Source organism: Rhinatrema bivittatum, chromosome 13 (genome assembly GCF_901001135.1).
Source record: "Rhinatrema bivittatum chromosome 13, aRhiBiv1.1, whole genome shotgun sequence".
NCBI classification, from domain to species: Eukaryota; Metazoa; Chordata; class Amphibia; order Gymnophiona; family Rhinatrematidae; genus Rhinatrema; species Rhinatrema bivittatum.
In genome coordinates this window covers 23662332-23678476 of record NC_042627.1, presented here as the reverse complement: position 1 = coordinate 23678476, position 16145 = coordinate 23662332, and positions in this window count along the sequence as shown.

Here is a 16145-nt window from a genome sequence, read left to right as displayed (position 1 = left end):
GTTAAGCAAACTTTCCCAGAAAGTATCTGAGGAGAGTTAGACTTGGATTCAGTGTTGCTTCTCTGGTTCTCTTCTGTCCACTACAGCATGGAAAACTATAAAAGAACTGGATATGAGAATCAGTAAAGTGAAACACTTCTCATCCTTCCTCACACTAGAATAGTGTTCCAATGCTGAAGTTTCACAATTATTAATAAAGAAATTGGATTCATTTAAAATGTGTGCTAGATTTCAAACAAGACCTTTTCATTAAAAAGTAAAGGAATGTTTTTAGGTGAATTGTAACATCTACTGGAAAGGTAACTGGACCATGAAAGATAAAATGAGGTAAAGAGTACAGTTCAAATCCTACAATCTTGAATACTAACTGCTTCTAAACCACAGGGCCTTACAGGTAAATTAAGCAACATGTCACAAATTCAGAAATGTGTGAATTAAGGATAACAAAGTAGCTGGCCCAAAAAGTGTTAATGATGTTCAATACCACCTTGAATAAGTGTCCTAATGTAGGAACCTACTTTTACATGCACCCTAAGATTTTATCGCAATTCTCTCTAATATGCCTCAGTTTGAGGGGGTTCTTTCAGATACTATGCCACTGTAATATTTTGCTAGGTGTTTGCTCCACATGTAGCCAATGAGTGTCCAACCTGATGTATCAAAGTGGATTCTCTACAACATATTATGAGAATGTCTTGGAAATATAAATGTGTAAAAACCAAAAATGCTTGTTAGGGGCCTAGTTTCTTACAAATATTGAATAGGCTGGGTATGTGAGGGGCCTGGAGTTTGGAATATCACTACTTTTTTTTTTTTAAATTGTAACAGGTACTACTTTGGGGTTGAGAGAAGCATTCATTTATGGGTGTGTTTTTTGACTCCAGTAAGACTTTTTTTTTTCCTCTTATTTATTGATCTGTTTATACTATTGCTCATTCAAGTGTAGATCACAATGTTCCATTTTGAATGTTAACATTTTTTTAATCTGTTATATTAAACTAATTCATTGTATTTCAAAACTTCTGATGTATTTTAATCTATAGTAACTGTTGAAATTTAAGGAATAGACCAAAGAAGAATAGACACAAAAACTATCATAAGATAAGAAATTTATTTATTTGAAGCATTTATATACAGACATTAGTAGGAAACATCATACCGGTTTACATTTGAACTAAAAAGGTAGAAAGTACATAAAACAGGAAATGGGGGAGGGGCAAGGAACAGAGGCCGAGAGGTAGCCAGAAACATAAGAAAGAGGAGAGAAATGCAAAATAACAAGTAATGTACTGCAATTAACACGAAGGAGTAACAAAAATTTTATACAAGCTTTTATATAGGTTCACCAAGAGCTTCCATCGTAGGTCAGAGCAAGGGTCCATAAAGCTCAGTATCCTCCAACAGCAGACAGGGCCAGTCATAATTATCTAAACATTAAATAGATTCCATGCTATTAATGCTAGCAAAAAGCACTATTCCCTATTAATAGCAGTTTATGGACTTCTCCTCCAGGAACTTATGCAAACTTTTTTTTTTTAAAACCCAGTTATAGTAACTACCTTAACCATATCCTCTGGCAAGGAATACATAGCTTAATTGTGCATTGAGTGAAACAATTTTCTGTTTTTAAACATGCTACTTCCAAACTTCATGAGTACATCCTAGTCCTTGTATCATTACAGTAAATAACTGTTTCACATTTACACATTCAAATCTTTTCATGATGTTGTAGACCTCTATCATCTCCCTCAGCTGTTTCTTCTCCAAGCTGAATAGCCCTAACCTCTTTAGCCTTTCCTCTCAGGGGAGGTGCTCCATGCCCTTTATCATTTTGGTCACCCTGTTCTGTACTTTCTCCAATGCAACTATCTTTTCTGAGATGCGGTGACCAGAATTGCACACAGTGTTCAAGGTGTGATCTTACCATAGAGTGATTATAGGCAGTATGACATCCTCTGCACTTTACCATTCCCTTCTAAATGCCTAATAGCATTTGCTTTTTTTTTGACTGCTACAACACATTGAGCCAATGATTTCAATGTAATATCAACAGATTACCAGATCTCTTTTTCTTTCCTGTATAGTAACTCCTACTATGGAACCTAACCATGTATCTACAGCATGGGTTATTTTTCCCTATATGCATCACCTTGCCCTTGTTAGGTAAAACAATATCTCACTGGGTGAAAATTGCATGTTGTTCCCAACTTAAATAGCATTTAAAATGGGAAATATTCCTACAAATACACAAATTTATTACAACAGCTTAAACATACATAAAAACACTATACCACTCACCCCACATTCATACATTTAAAAATAAAACACATCTTGAAGACAATGCTTCACTATATGACACAATTACCATCAAAGTGCAGCAAATCTCAAATTCTACATTGTTCTCACATGTCTCAAAATACCGTAGGTTAATGTGTATTTGTACACCTTTAATATCAGTTCCCCCCTTACTTGTAGGATTACTCCCAATTTAATACATAGATTAGATGTCACAATGTTATGGATATCACCATATTTTATCACATGACCATGGCACTGCCTGCCAACTAATTGAAGTATATCACATCAACAACCGGTATCCCTCATTTCTCAAACAATACATGCAATTTCTCACTTAAACAATTGCTCTTTCACATCTGTCACATATTCAAACAAACTTCCCTGGAGCTGAACCGAATAGTCCTGCGACTGTGGGTCCCAACGAGCCAGCACGGAGCGCAGAAGAAGATGCATATGTGCTCTTGCCCATGGCACCACTTCCAGGGTTGCCGCCATCAAACAGAGTACCTGAAGATAGGACCACACGGTTGGGTGTATAGTGTTCACCAAAAGACTCACCTGTGCCAACGTCTGAATCTGAGCTTTTGGTGAAAAAGCTTTGCCCTACCTTGCTGAACTGAATACCCAGCTACTCTAATGACTTAGAAGGTGGAAGACTGCTCTTGATTAAGTTCACTACCCAACCAAGTTCCTGCAACAGGAGATCACCTTGTGGGTCACCAGGCAGCTCTCTTCCAGAGACTTGCCTTGAATCAGCCAGTCGTCCAAACACAGGTGCACTAGGATCCCATTCTTTCTCAACTCTGCTACCACCATAACCTTGGAAAAAGTTCTGGGACCAGTGGCTAGACCAAAGGGCATTGCCTGAAACTGATAATGATGCCCTAGAACTGCGCAATGCAGAAAATGTTGGTACTCAAACTGGATGGGAATATGGAGGTAGGCCTCTGACAGATCCAGAGAGCTCAGATATTCCCCTTACCTCCAGCCATTATCACAGCGTACAAGGTTTCCATATGAAAATGAGTCTCCTACAAATGCTGATTGACTCCTTTGAGATCCAGGATGGGATGAAAGGAACCCTTCTTGGGTGCAACAAAACAAATGGAATATCACCCCATACTTTCCTGAGATGTAGGCACTGGAACCATAGTCCTCAGACTGAGGATCCTTGACAGGATAGATTCCACTGCCTGCTTCTTCTGTGGGAAGTGGCAAGGAGACACCATGAACATGTTCTGGGAAACACTGCAAAATGCCAACGCATATCCTTCTCATATCACCTCCAGGACCCCCTGATCAGATATGATTTTGACCCACCTCTGAGACAGACATGTTCCCCTTATCTCTTGTCTCCAAGAGTGGGTCAGCAAACCTTCATTGTGAGGCTTGGGAGGATCTGCCACTTGGGCTGTCTGGGATGAAAGGACTGACAACTGCCAAAAGGTAGGGGTGTGCGGTCGTTTTTGACATATTGAATTCACAACATATATGCCATCTTTGTTGCATTCATGGGGGTTCCGAAACTTATGGCGAACTCCCATGAATACAATGGATCACCAATAAATAGGCCCCCCACCCTTCTGCCCCCCCCCCCCCCCCCACACACACACACAAGACTTGCTAAAAGTATGTGGTGGTCCAGTGGGGTTCCTGGAGCGATCTCCTGCACTCAGGCTGTCGGCTGCCGGTATTCAAAATGGTGCCGATTGCCCTTACTATGTCACAGGGGCTAAGGCTATAGGTGCCATTTTGAATGCTGACAGCCCGAGTGCAGGAGATTGCTCCAGGAACCCTGCTGGACCACCAGGTAATCTTGGCAAGTCTTGGGGGGGGGGTTCAGGAGGGTGAGGGCTTGTAGATAACTTTAAAAGGTTGTGATGAGGTTTTTTGGGGGGATTGAATATTTTTGACATATGAACAGAGCGGGCCCCCCCTCCCAGAATGGATGCAACGGATTTGGGGCCCTACAAATCTGAATCCTGACTGGGACGAATCCGTCCCTATTGCACATCCCTACCGCAAGGCTGAGTCTTCTGATAGGGTCACAACCTATCAGAAACTGCTTGGAACTCCTAAGACAACCCCTCATACGAAAGGGGCTCTGCAACTTCTTATCCTCTGGCAACCAAGGAACTGGGGATTTGCCCCATTTACGGGCCAGTTTCTCCATCTTGCTCCTGAACAAGAGGGAACCTTTTGTAAGACTAGCTTTGGAGGTTGTGTTGGCTGACCAATTCCGCAGCCATAATTGATGTTTGGCCACTCTTACCAAAGCCACTCCCCTAGCTGAAGTATGGACCAAATCGTGGTCTGCATCTGCTAAAAAGGCAGTGGTGGGTACTAAACTGCTCTAGAGTTTACCCCAGATTCATCGACCTCCTGAGAGAGGAGCAGACAAGAGAGAACCACCAGGGCACAACAGGAAGCTATCTGCACTGTCATTGCCACTGCTTCAAATACTTGTTTGAGAGTGGCCTCAATTCTCCTATCAGCAGGGGTGGATTGGCCTATCGGGCTTCCCCTGATGGGCCGGTCTAGCTGGTCACGTGGTCTCGACTGTGTGGCTAATGCTCTCTTGCAGCCTGCTGCCTTTAAGCTGTACAATCAGATAAGTCCATGCTGTTGGCCCAAGGCACATACGTGAGGGCCCACAGAAATCACCTCAGGAAGGTGGGGGAGGGGCCATTTGGTATCACTGCAGGAGAGTGGGGCTTTTTTTTTTTTTAAATATAATTGCTTCAGATTTTGGGAGAATCTTCATAGGGAGATGCATGGAGATGGAGAATACTGGTGGGCTGCTGTTGCTGCAGGAATATATATATAGATATATAGATATATAGATATAGATAGAGATAGTGACATCTGCTTGTTCTGTCTCCATCTGCTGGCAGAGGTGCATAACCCACTGGTCCTGAGTCCATCTGTCTACTTGCTAGGAAATCCCAAATTGTCTTTTGCCCTTATTGATGATCTTGTAAAGAGGACAAGCTGTATGGAGCAGGGATTGTCTTGTATGTGTTATTAGACAGTAGTGATGATGTCGAGTAATGCTCTAGAAGTGATTTAATGCTAGCATTTCCAATTATCTAACAGTAAATAAGCTGTAGGTAATACCTTTTTATTGGAGTAACTGCTGGATTTGCAACTTAACTTTCAAGCAGGGCAGGCCCTTAGGGCTGTGGAGTCCTCAGTTGTGGGAGGAGGGAGGTGCCAGAGCACAAACTGTGAGAGAGCCATTGGAAGAGGCAAGTAAACAGGACCAGGGGTGGCTAACCTACTTTACCACTCCTTTCTTCACAATTATATTCCCTTTATCAGGTCTGCGCCAAAACTAAAATGTTCCTGCCGAAAGAGTAGAAAGCTCTGAAGTTAGCCATATGTGCATTTAGTCAAACAGGAAGGCTTCATTTGCAACTTTTGACCTTTAAAAAAAATAAAAATTGCCAAATAATAAACAAATGATTAAAATAGGCAAAGTGGTGAATCATCCTATCCTAGTTCACGCATGTGTGCACTATGCTGGAACCAGTAAGAGTAACTGCATGACAGTTCAGGTGATAGCAGCTGTGTAACACATGCTATTTAAACTAATAATTTTCCAGCAGAAGGGCTCTAGTTTGGTTGGTTGAAAGACCAGAAGTCCATTTTTCTTTGACAATCTTGGAAATGTACAACACTAAATTATGAAAACAAAAAACCACCCCCAAATGGTAACAAACTTGACTTTTATATTACACGCAACAGTGCTGCCCTCTAGTGCTTAGTTGTATGAATGCAGCTATGTGTTTTCTTAATTTAATGAAGCGATTCTTGAGAGAGAAGTGAAGTGATCAAATTTGCAGATGTCACACAATTATTTAGAGTAGTTAAATTAGAAGTGGATTGAGATAAAATGCATTTGGACCTTATGAGATTGGACATCCAAATGGCAGATGAAATTTAATGTGGACAAGTGCAAAGTGATGCACCCAGGGAAAAATAACCCCTGTTGTAGTTACATGATGTTAATATGGAAATTAATGGTTACCACCCAGGAAAAAGATCTAGGCATCACAGTGGACAAGACATAAATCAACGGTTAAGTGTGCTTCTGCGGTCAAAAAAAAAATCAAACAATGTTAGGAATTATTAGGAAGGGAATAGTGAATAAAATGGAGAATGCCATAATGCCTCTGCATCGCTCCATAGTGTTCTGCATCTTAAATAATGTGTGTACTCCTGGTCGGTTGCTGCACCTCCAAAACTATATTGATACACTGGAAAAGGTTCAGAGAAGGGTGACCAAAATGATAAATGGGATGGAACGGCTCCCCTATGAGCTAAGGCTAAAGAGGTTAGGGCTGTTCTTCATGGAGAACAGATGGTTGAGGGATGAAATGACAGAAGTGTATAAAATCAGGAGAGGAGTAAAACAGGTAAATGTGAATTGGTTATTTACTCTTTCAGAAAACACAAGGACTAGGGGGCATTCCATGAAGTTAGTGTGTAGCACATATAAAACAAATCGTAGCAAATTCTTTTTCATTCAATGCACAATTAAGCTTTGGAATTCATTGCCAGAGGATGTGGTTAAGGCAGTTAACCAGCTAGGTTTAAAAATGGTTTGGACAAGTTTCTGGAGAAGTCTATAAACTATTAATTAAAATGATTAGGGGGTGGTCATGTGAGTGAGGGAGAGCAGATGCTCTAACAGATCTCGCCGAGGGCCCCCTCTCCTTTCCTTTCCTTCATTCTGCAGGGCTTCCTGCCTACCTGCTTTGATTTCACCACCTTACATTCCCCTCAGCTGGGAGAGACGGAGCATGGTAAGCCTTGCTATTTACCCGCAATGATGGCGGCAAAAGCGGAGAAGGTCAAGGCGAAGGGCGGGCAGTGCCGAGATGGACAATGCACCTGATCTTTCTGCCGCTGCTGAAAACCTGGACCCGTTGGCCTCTGATGTGGCTCAAATTCAGCAGCAGTTATAATCCGCAAACAGTGGATCTCTGATGCAGAGGACAAGACCACCTCCGTGGTATGCGACATAAAGCAGTTGAAATCTCAGTGCGATTCACTGCAGTTTAAAGTAGATGACCTAGAAAACAGGACATGCAGGAACAATTTGCAGCTCATAGGGATTCCTGACTCTATTCCAGACAGGGATTTAGGGCTGTGGTTGGAAGCCTGGCTCATTCAAGCCTAACAGACACTCATGGTGCCTTGCGGATCGAGAGGGCCCACTGTAATGGTAAACCCCAGAGTAGTGATATTCCAGGGCCCTCACAGCACACATGATTAACCCAAAGTGGCTGATTTTGGCTACTTTGTTTGGCATTTGGGGTGCAAGGTGTTTTTCACCCTTCACCCATTGCCTAACTCTGAGGGGTTTACTGCTGAGAAGATATCTCCTATATTTTGGTATTAGGCTCTTTGAGGCAGATTTTATAAACCTGCGTGCAAGCCACGGGACGCGCCGTACTTTTGTTTGCGCACCAGGCACGAACAAGAGTACGTGGGATTTCAAAAGATATGCGCGTAGCCATTAAAATCCGGGGTCGGCGCGCGCAAGGCTGCCCAAAATCGGCAGCCTGCACGCGCCGAGCCGCGCAGCCTGCCTCCGTTCCCTCCGAGGCCGCTCCAATTTCGGAGCGGCCTCAGAGGGAACTTTCCTTCGCCCTCCCCCCACCTCCCCCCACCTTCCCCTACCTAACCCACCCACCCCCCCCCCGGCCCTATCTAAACCTCCCCCCTACCTTTGTCGGTGTAACTTTGCGCGCGCTGGGCTGGCTGCAGCGCTCCGAGGTCCGGTCCGGGGGCTGGTCTGGAGGCCGCGGCCATGCCCCCGGGCCGAAACCACTCCCGCAGCGCCGCCCCCGAAACGCCACGTCACTCGCGGCACGCCCCCCGACACACCCCTCCATGCAAGCCCCGGGACTTACGCGCGTCCCGGGGCTTGTGCGCGCCGCCAAGCCTATGCAAAATAGGCTTGGCGCGCGCAGGGGGGGTTTGGGGTAGGTTTTCGGGGGGGGGGGGGGGTATGCGCATACCCCTTTGAAAATCTACCCCTTTGTGTTTTGCCTTTTTGGTTTTTTTTTGTTTTGTTTTGTTTTTTACTGCTCGTGTCTTTGCAAACTGCTTTCCTCTACAGATCTGGGCATTATAGTCATGTGGTATAAATATATTGTCTATTTTTTATTGCTTGGGAGAGGAACATACCACCAACATAAAGGTCTTGTGTTATTTTTATTTATTATATTCTGACATTTGATCTGAGATAACACATCGGTTTACATTCGGGTACTGTAGGTATTTCCCTATCCCCAGAGGGCTTACAATCTTTCAGGCCGATACAGTAAAGTGCGGCCGCGGTTACCCTGCTTCTAACCCGCTTTCTACTCACAATTTGGCCGCGTTAGTCCTAGCTGCGATGCACTATCCCTTTTAACCCATCCTTACCGCCTCTTTAAATCTACGGGTAGCCCTTTCCGTCCGCGGCATGTATATGAGATGTCAACGATCGGATTAGCTATTCCCTCCCATACAGTAACGCGTGCCCCGATTATCGCTTTTTAAACCTGCAGTTTTGCCGCGCGTTTAACCTAATTTACCGCCTACCCCTACCCCTGCGTTAGTGTGGAGCGTCAGGCAAGCCGAGACGAAATTTCACGGGCCACGGAGCAGCCCCAGCCAGCCCCGATTCACTGCCTGACCCCCTGACTCCCCGGGACAAGACCGAAGTGAATCGGGCAAACTTTCCGCCAGCCCCCGCTCACCTGCCCTGGCCGCATCCATCTCCCGTGCTGACAGCTCCGGAGCAGCCCAAGTCCTCTCTCCCCTCCTCCCGGGGACAGCCGGCGGAGAGAGCAGCTTCAGCAGCCCGGGGCGGATCGGGCGCTCCCCATGGCTCCCTATTCTCTAAAATGTAATGAGTGCATGCCGTGACCGCGGACGTCGCACGCTGTGACCTGAGCGCCCGGCTGGCTGGGGCCAGCGCACCCAGGACACTACAGTAAAATGGATTGCGCTTCCTGGACGCGGCTTGCATTTGCATGCCATTTAAATACAGTATTGAGCGGTATGTGTTTCAAACTGTGCGTGCGGCAAACGCGGGTGTGCCCGGCGCTAACGCACCCCTTTCTACCGCACCTTACTGTATCGGCCCGTTTGTATCTGAGGCAATGGAGGGTAAAGTGACAGTGGGACTCTAACCCTGGTCTCCTGGTTCGTAGCCCACTGCTCTAACCACTAGGCTATTCCTTCTCCTGTACATAATATTGTTATTATGTTCCCTATGAGCTAAGTGACTCTTAGATGTTTCATTTGGAATGTCTGCGGGATTGGCTCAGTCACTAAACGCTATAAGGTTCTACAGGCCATGCGTAGATCACGTGTAGACATAGCTATGTTGCAAGAAACACAACTTTCAGATGCTGAACACCAGAAATTACAGAAACAATGGGTGGGTACATTTTTTTTTTCTATCTTCTCTAACCATAGTAAAGTGGGTGTGACTATACTTTTCATAAATCCCTGGCATTTACTGAGCAGCGCTCTCTTGTGGATCCAGAGGGTAGATATCTTTTCTTGGTGACAGTGTTTTGGCAAACAGATTTTGTTGGATAATGTATATGCCTCAAATGTTGATTCTCAATCCTTCTTTACTAAAATATTTAATATTTTTACAGTACTCTCATTTACCTATGGTTCTGAGGGGAGATTTTAATTTGGTGTTTGTTAGTGCTACTGGCGGCCTTTGCAGATGATTTATTAATACATCTTTCCAACCCAGTACGATCTTTACAAGCTGCAATACAAGAAATCGCAGAATATGGTCCCCTTGCAGTTTTCAAGCTTAATCTTGATAAATTGGAGGCGATAGCCGTTGGCTCTTGGAATGTCATTGTTTGGGGTGGGGGGGGGGGGGAATTTCCCTCTTAAATGGGCTGGGAGCAAAATAAAAAATGTGGGCATGTGGCTTCCCAGGGAACTCTCCACTCTTTATTCTACCAATATCTCCAAATTGCAAGAGCAAACTAAGAACTCATTGCTTGCATGATGGCACTTACCCTTGTCCTTGATGGATCACAATCATTTACTTAAAATGACCGTTCTTTGCTGATGGTTATATGTTTTGGGTGTATTGCCTGTTTCTCGCTCTGGATCCACTCTCAGGAGACTGTGGCTCATCTAGTTGTTTTCTTTGGGGAGGGGGGGGGAGGGGGTGAAAAAACCAAGACTGGCTTTCAAGGTCCTGATGAAACTTCCCCAGAAAGGGGGTTTTGGATTGCTTGACTTGAAGCTGTACAATCACGCCATTAACCTCAGGCACATAGGGGACTGGATCTTGAATATAAATTTTTACTCAAACACTGCCTTGGAGGTGTGGCTGGTTGCTCCTATTTCTCTTAGGTTCATACTCCAAGCCAACTACTCTCTTGTCTCTCATCCCTCTCTGCCATCTGCTCACAACTCTAAACCTGAAATTCTACATATACGCAGATGACATTCAAATTCTGATTCCTGTCACTGACTCGTTGGCAGCAGTAGTCCAGTAGTCAAGCAATGGGACACTTACCTGCAAATGATTAACCTTCACCTTACAGACCATAATCTGGTGCTTAACACAGCCAAGACGGAACTCCTGCTTATCGCTCCAGAAGACGGTCACCACCAACAGTCGCTTGCTAACATCCATATCGCTCAAGCAAGAGACCTGGGAGTCATAATCAATAGACACCTGAGCTTAAAGAAGTTCATAAATCACACTACCAAGGATTGCTTCTATAAATTACAGGTGCTCAAAAGACTCAAGTCTCTACTATACCATCATGATTTCAGATCTGTTCTCCACGCTATCCTGTTCTCCAAGGTAGATTATTGTAATTCTATTCTACTAGGTCTCCCAGCATCCACGATAAAACCCCTACAGATGCTTCAAAACATGGCAGTGAGAATCCTGATGAATACTAATCGGAGAGAGCACTTACACCTATACTCAAGGATCTGCACTGGCTTCCAGTTAACTTCAGAATACTACACAAATCACTCACCATTATTCACAAAAGCATCCACCATCAGACCCCACTTGACCTGCTATATCCGCTCAAACTACACACCACAGTGGGACCCATTAGGGAAGCTTACAAGGGATCTCTACACGCCCCCCCAAACAAAGTCGTGCACCAATCAACTATCAGAGAACGGGCATTCTCAACAGCGGGCCCTTCAATCTGAAACGCCATACCCCCGGACCTCCGGCAAGAAACTTGCCTCCTAGCTTTAAAAAAAAACAAACCTCAAGACATGGTTGTTCGGTCAAGCTTTCCCCTGTTCCTAAACTAGCATTACGTTTGCAAAATCTATCCTTCCCCGGTTCCTAAACAAACATTATGTTGGCATAATCTAAATAGCATTTCTTTTGCAAACCTAGACAAACCTTACTTTCGCACCACCTCCCCACCTACATTTCTGTATTTAGTATCGATTTCTCCCCCTCTTCATTTTCAATTCCCAGTTGTATTCCCTTGTTTTATTGTAACTTTTACTTCTTCTGGTTATAGTTTAGTGTATATTGTTGTTAAGATTTTTGTTCTCTGTAAACCGAATTGATTTGATTTGTATGAAGAAAGTTGGTATAAAAAAGCTCTAAATAAATAAATATATACAGCTGCAATTTTTGTCTTTCCCCTTCATAAGACGTGGCAATGCCTTCAGTCTCACTTGCTCTTGCATGCCTGCTTATCACCTTTTTTGCCAATTTGGGGGAATGTGGGTCCTTCTCTTTTTCAAGCATGGGCCTCAAAAAGTTGATATTCCTTGCCCAATTGTTTAAAGCAGATGGGTCTCTTTTGTCTTTCCCTGACTTGTATATCAGTTTAACCTGTCCCCAAATGACTTTTTTTTTTCCTTTTATCAAGTTCGTCATTATGCACAAACCCTCAATCTTACGGACCTTCACAATCTGAACTGGCAATTTCTCTTAGATTGGTTCGATGTGGAGGAACCTAGTAGATGTTCAATTTCTTTTTTTTTTTTTTTTTTTTTTATAAAGCTTTGCTAAATAAGTCCAATACTTGGACCTTGGACAGTGCCTGGGTTAAATAGCAGCAGGAATTGCAAACCTAATTTCCTTTGTCAGCTTTTGTGCATGCTCATCTGTTGTCTGAACCATCACAGGCAATGTTTAAATGAGAGAAACTCAGTATAAAATTTTGTATAGACTATTTTACCACATCAAGCTTGTCTAGCTAAATTCATGGATTGTAATGTGTGTTGCTCATTTGGGTCATTCTCTGGGGTTGTGAGCGAGTTCATATCTTTTGGATCACTATGCTGGCTACATACTGGACCTTCACATCCCTCTATCTCCTCAGACGGCACTATTTGGTATCTTTTCTACATCATTTTTGGGGACTACAAAACAAGTTATGGATACATTTTTTATTCTAGCAGCCACGGCCATCCTTTGTGCCTGGAGACTTCCGGATGAGCCTTCCACGACCCAATAGTGCAACAGTCTTCATACTCTATTGACCATGGAGCTGCTCTTGTGCAAGTACTCTTCTTCTTTTCGAGTCAAGAAGCGAACATTGGATGTTTGGATGCCCTATCTAATGTCTCTACCACATAGAACTCTGAGTCAGATTTTGAATACTCTTGATGCCTAAATCTGGTTTTGCTTTGTAGATTCATGTCTTCTCAAGAGAGGGGGTGGGTGGGGGATGGGGGAGGGGAGGGAAGGAGGGGGGTTAAAGTTCACTTAGTTCATATGTTGTTAATGATGGAAAATTACATGATCATGTGGTATGTATCAGAGCACAATATGTACCATATGCTTTAAACCTGTATTGCTTGCATTGAGCATTCTTACTAAACAGATTTCAACATAAAATGATTTAGGGAATAGCCGCTGCTTATTACTAGCATTAGAAGCATGGAATTTATTTACTGTTTGGGTATTTGCCAGGTACTTGTATTAGTCCTGGGGGAATTCAGTGCTAAATTGCCATTTTCTGCACAGCATTGCCAAATCTTGGTGGATTGGCCATATATGAGAAGTCTCAACTGAGGAACATGATGTCTTGGTCAATTTCTTGCACCCCCAAGGTCCTGCCAGGACCTTTTACTGGCTGTCCCATAGACACCTGTTAGGTTCCAGAAGAGTACATTATTGCTACCCTTGATGCACCCATAAGAACTTCATCAGGCAGGCAGTACATTTATTCTCAACCCACTTTGTCACTCATTGACAGGACATTCAAAGCATGTGCAAGGCAGGAAAAATCACTAAGTGGATTGTTGTGAAATCTGTAGTTTAAGCAATTCTTGCATGTAGTGTCTTGCCTTTTCTTGTTTTGTGCTTAAATAAAAGCTTGGAAAGCTGTGTTTGGTGCCCTGGCTGGAGTGGCTCCTAGGCGATGGGGTTGTCAATTTTGCTGAATTGGCAGTAACTCAGCCACCACTGACCAATGCAAGGTAACTAATCAGCATATAAAGCTTTGCACTGACTTTAGACATATTTTCATAAATTAGTCAAATGTGTTAAAAGCTAAAAGTGTGGTAAGTACAGTAAACTGAGCTGCATTGTAAAATTTCACAGCTCTAGCTCATTCGCATGTTTCGCATTTGGGTGCCAAAGATGGCTCTTTTTATCATAGTGCATTCATGCATGCAAATGATGCTTGTTTTTGGGACTGAAATTCTGACCAAAGCAAGGCTGGGTCCAAGACAAGAGGGTGACTTTTGTAGAAAAACATTTAAAAACTACACAGTAGAGATTTGCACCCAAAAAATGGTGAAAATTTGTATAAAAAGGTGACATTCTTTATGCTTCAGAGATCCACTCTCTCTTAAAGAAACTGAAACCCTCCTCCCATCCATCTGACCAAATTCCTTCAAAACTTCTCCTTCTAATACCAGACACCATATCCAATACCCTGGCCGATATCATAAACTGTTCTTTAGTGCAAGGAATTTACCCAGAAGCCCTAAAACTAGCATCTATCAAACCCCTTCTAAAGAAACCAAATTTGGACCCAAATGACAACAATAACTTCTGCCCTATTTCCAATCTTCCTTTTATTGCCAAGATATTGGAAAAATTAGTCAATTCACAACTCTCAGATTACCTGGAAGATCATAAAATACTGCTCCCTACACAATACGGATTCCGCAAGGCATTAAGTACTGAGTCTCTCCTCATTTCATTGTCAGACCACATCATCATGGGCTTGGACAAAGGACAATCCTTTTTACTAATCCTCCTGGACCTGTCTGCGGCGTTTGACATCGTCAACCACGCTATCCTCCTTAACCGACTGGCGGACATCGGAATAACAGGAACAGCTTTCTCCTGGTTCAAAACCTTCCTCTCAAATAGAGGATACAAAGTCAAAATAAACAATAAAGAATCTCCTCGATGCAACTCATCACTAGGAGTTCCTCAAGGCTCCTCCCTTTCCCCTACCCTCTTCAACATTTACTTACTTCCTCTTTGCCAACTGCTAACTAACCTTCAACTAAATCATTTTCTTTATGCAGACGACGTGCAAATATTGATCCCCATCAAAGAATCAATTACAAAAACCCTCAAATACTGGGAATCCTGTCGACAAGAAATCAACCTCCTACTTTCCAGTTTAAACCTGATTTTAAATTCAGCAAAAACCAAACTCCTCCTCATTTCTCCGGAAAACAGCAACACCACACAAAACACACCACCAAACATCTTTGTCTCCCAAGCTAGGGACCTAGGAGTCTTAATTGATAATCACTTAAATTTAAAAACATTCATCAACCGCACCACAAAGGACGGCTTCTACAAATTACAGATATTGAAAAGAATAAAACCACTTCTTCATTTTCAAGACTTCAGAACAGTCCTACAAGCCATAATTTTCTCCAAGATAGACTACTGCAACTCTATCTTGCTAGGCCTCCCTTCCTCGTCCTTAAAACCACTCCAGATGCTGCAAAACGCTACTGCCAGGATTTTAACAAACGCCAGAAGAAGAGATCACATCTCCCCCATTCTTAAAAAACTACACTGGCTCCCAATTAACTTCAGAATACTCCACAAGACCATCACCATCATCCATAAAACCATCTACTCTCAAGCCCCACTCAATCTCCAGATCCCACTCAGACTATACTCCTCGTCAAGACCAATCAGAGAAGCATACAGAGGATCCCTACACGTTCCACAAACAAAAGTTACACACCATCAAACATTCAGAGAACGGGCCTTTTCCACCGCTGGACCATCATTATGGAATACCATCCCCCCCGACCTCAGACAGGAACCTTGCTTACCAACATTCAGAAAAAGGCTAAAGACATGGTTATTTAGGCAAGCCTTTCCTGATCACATCTGACAATCACAATGGACTCTCATAACTTTCTCCAGAAATACTACATCCACTTGTAAATTTTCTCATTAACACTATGTAATTAATCTGAACACTATGTAATTAATTAATTTAATTATTGACTAAATCGTTTCAGCTACTCTTCTTCTTTTCCAAGTTCTAATTTCCCTTGTTTTATTGTAACTTTCTTATCTACCTATCAACACCATTTTTCGTTCAATGTTATCACTCCCCTGTTTCCTGTAAACCGGCATGATATGATTTTATCATGAATCCCGGTATAAAAAAGCTTTAAATAAATAAATAAATGTAATTATATCTTTGCTTTCAGCTGGCTATAAAACCCTCCTATTGCACATACTAGATGTACAACATGGGCCATGACTATTGATCCAGTTATGGCCTGAATTAAAGTATACATCAGAAGCAATGAGTCAAAGTAGGCCTTAAATTTCTTTTGTAAAATTTTTCATGTAGGTTGCTGGCCCATAAAAAGGA